Source organism: Lactuca saligna, chromosome 1 (genome assembly GCF_052625555.1).
Source record: "Lactuca saligna cultivar CGN05327 chromosome 1, ASM5262555v1, whole genome shotgun sequence".
In the NCBI taxonomy this organism is placed as follows: domain Eukaryota; kingdom Viridiplantae; phylum Streptophyta; class Magnoliopsida; order Asterales; family Asteraceae; genus Lactuca; species Lactuca saligna.
Window position 1 is genome coordinate 92,120,532 of NC_136417.1, and position 4,114 is coordinate 92,124,645.

Sequence of the window (4,114 nt, forward strand, 5' to 3'; positions counted from 1 at the left end):
CCACAAAAGTCTACAACACATTTTCGACCAGAAGGAGTTCAACATGAGACAACGACGTTGGGTCGAGCTACTCAGTGATTACGAATGCGAAATTCATTATCATCTGGGTAAAGCCAATGTAGTAGCCGACGCCCTAAGTCGGAAAGAATATTCTGGTCATAGAGTCAAATCTTTGACTCTAACTATCCATTCACACTTGTCCACGCAAATTAAGGAGGCTCAGCTCGACGCTTTGAAACCTGAAAATGTGGCAAGTGAATCCCTAAAAGGGATGGATAAGAATTTAGAAGTCAAGGGTGGCAGAGCCTTATACCTCATGGATCGGATCTGGACACCGAAACACGGTGGCTTTAGAGACTTGGTCATGACCGAAGCACACAACACTCGTTATTCCGTCCACCCAGGTTCAGATAAGATGTATCTGGATCTTAAAAAGTTATACTTGTGGCCTAACATGAAAGCAGATATTGCTACCTTCGTAAGTAAATGCCTTACTTGCGCGAAGGTAAAGGTCAAATACCAGAAACCCTTCGGTCATCTACAGCAACCGGAGATACCAGAATGGAAGGGGGAGAGGATCACTATGGACTTCATAACCAAGCTGCCCAAGACAACGGGTGGACTTGATTCCATATGGGTCCTCGTCGACAGATTGACCAAGTCTGTACACTTCCTACCCATCAAAGAAACCGACAAAATGGAGAAACTTATGAAAACCTACATTAGGGAGATTGTATGACTGCACGGTGTTCCCATATCCATTATCTTAGATAGAGATAGTAGATTCACTTCTAGGTTCTGGCAGTCACTACAAAGTTCCCTAAGAACTAGGTTGGACATGAGTACAACCTACCATCCACAGACCGACGGACAAAGTGAGAGAACTATCCAAACCTTAGAAGATATGTTACGATCCTGTGTGATTCACTTTGGGAAAGCTTGGGATACTCATTTAACCCTTGTCGAATTTTCCTACAACAAAAGTTATCACACGAGCATAAAGGCAGCTCCTTTCGAAGCTCTCTATGACCGAAAGTGCAGATTCCCTCTGTGCTGAGCTGAGGTGGGTGATACCCAGTTAGCTAAGGGACGAGTTCCCGAAAGCAATCTCATGGTCCGGAGATCATTCGGGAAACGATAGAGAAGGTCGTTCAAATCCGTGAATGATTGAAAGCCTCTAGAGACCGACAGAAAAGCTATGCTGACAAGCAAAGGAAACCATTGGAATTCCAGGTGGGCGACCATGTTCTACTGAAGGTCTCACCTTGCAAGGGCTTGATACGCTTCGGAAAGCATGGGAAGCTCAATCCAAGATACATAGGGCCTTTTGAGATTCTTGCCTGAATCGACCCCGTAGCTTACAAACTCAATCTACCGCGCAAACTCAGTAACATACATTCTACCTTCCACGTCTCTAACTTGAAAAAGTGTCTGTCCAACGAGACTCTTGTTATCCCACTCAAGGAGATCGAGATCAATGAGAGCCTCAACTTCGTGGAAGAACCAGTAGAGATCATGGACCGAGAGGTCAAGCAAACAAAGCAGGGCCATATCCCGATAGTGAAGGCTCGCTAGAACGCCAAACGAGGACCTGAATTCACTTGGGAGCGAGAGGATCAGATGAAACTGAAATATCCTCATCTTTTTTCTTAGTTAATTGTAACTACTTATTTGCATAAATTCTAATTTTGGGACGAAATTCGTTCTAACGGGGGGATGATGTGACAACCCAAAATTTCCATTTTGTACTACATATCAAGTCAATAGAAGTCAGAACAGTTACTGTTAACTTTCAGATGATTTGGGATAAGTTTGAACACTTTATGATTTACACTTTAGGAGATGCCAGGAGAGGGGATGCTATTAGGGTTATTGTGCAACAATGACATTTCATACTCCAAGAAATTGGAATTATACGACCCAAACATAGAGTTTGCGATCCAAAACCCTAGGGGTATATATATGGTCCTTAGCAATATTTATTCATTTGTTCCATTTCCAATTAGAGAAAAGCCAAATTCTCTCTCACGGATCTTCGGCCTTTCGTCCCAAATCGTGTGTACTTCTATCGAAGTGTATTATAGGGCTTGATATGTCTCTAATAACCTAGAAATCATATCAAAACAACAAGATCAAAGAGTTTACGGCCCAAGAACATCTTGGACTGTAAACCCTTCTTTAAGGGACAAATGAGTGCCCTAGTCCCTTCCTTTTGCAAAGAAACTAGCCTAGACTCATACCCTAATGTATGTAGGACTAGAAAACACCCCAAGAACACCAAGAGTAAGGTGTTCAAGGCCCAAGAAGTTCTTGGACCGTGAACCCCAATCAAGAGTGCCAAAGTGTCCTTTAACTCTTCATAAGCCTTGGACACTAGCCTAGATTCACTCCTAGTTAAGTTAGGGACTTGAAAACACCAAAAAAAACCATACCCATGAGAGATTACGTCCGTAATCTTTAAGGGATTTGGTTCTAGGGCCGTGAACTCCTCAAAGGAGTTGGAAGGTGCCCTAATCTCTTCAAAGGACTAAGCCATCAAGTAGAAATACTTCTAAGGGACATGTAAGGCTTCTAAACATCAAATGATCTAAGGCTTAGGAGCTTATGGCCGTAAACTCAAGAGTTTACGACCATAAACTCATTGTTCTTATAGTCTTAGAGACTAAACTCAAGAATGGGGTCCTTTGGAACCCTAAACCCACTAGCGTTGTCCTACAACAACTTAGATGCAATCCTTAGGGCTTATAAACCTTATATAAGGTGTTTAGCATGTTCTAGGATGTCTTAACATTTTCAATTAGCAGTTTAAGACTAATTGGGTACATATATGTGTGATTATATGTTAACTAGGATCCTTGGGTGTGTACAAGTTTTCACTTGACACTAAGCAATCCTACATCGTTCAGTTCAACCAAACCACCATCTTCAGGTGAGTTCATACCCCTTAATCAATGTTTTAAATGATTTTAAATGCTTTAATGGGGGGGGGGGGGGGATACAAGTAGAAAACAACATGTTATTGAATCAATCATATGTGATTTATAACTGTGTTTTCATCCAGTAGATTTCACATACTTCAAAATGTGATGCATGAAATGGTTTTCTATCATAAAAATACTTTGTTATCAAATGTATTACTTTTGAAATGTTAATTAAAATGACCTCAAGTCATTGTTAATTATTGTTCAAAACTCTTAAATGTGTTACAAAACCATTTTCATCTTCTTGATCAAAACTATATCTATACACTTATGGTCTTATATATGTATTGATATGATAGTTTTCATCCTTCATTCAGTTTCCCACACTCTTGTGTAGCAAGAGTGTATAAACCTACTTGGACAATCAATTACCTTCTAGTTAACTATTATAGGGATGGTTAGGAGATACAAAACATTATTCATATTACAAGGAATTACACCAGAGTCAGTTCATTCATGATTCTATACTATACATTACATGTTACATGAATACGTCTAAATAGATACGCTTACATGAATACATTTACTTGTATACACTTACATGTATACTTGTACCAAGATTCTATATGATTAGTTACTAGTACATATTATACGTGTAAATTGTTCTGCCTATCCTAGTTCAAAAGGATAACTAGACGGGACTAACCATTCCGGAACCCACCTATTAGCAACAGAGGTAATGAACATCTATGGATGCCTATGGTTAATACTTATATTAGGGGTACCTTTACGGGACTAACCATTCCTTTAACCTGTTGTTCGTTACAGAGGTAAATGAACATCTACGGATGCCTACGGTTGATACTTATATTAGGAGTACCTTTACGGGACTAACCATTCCTTTAACCTGCTACCAGCTACAAAGGAAAATGAACAATCTACGGAAGTTCAAGGTTATACATTTCGGCAGTCGCGATGTCGAGTTGATCCTAATACAAAAGGATAACACTTACATGGCTATATTTTTCCTATTACTTTATTTTGTGATACATTCACATAAACGATCAGGTAGACTAGGTACTATTAGTAGTAGTCAAAAAGTGGGAAAACTATCTTTTTTATAGCAAAACATACAGGTCTTGGTAGAAGACTACTTTCAAATATATCGGTCTTGGTAGAAGACTACTTTCAAA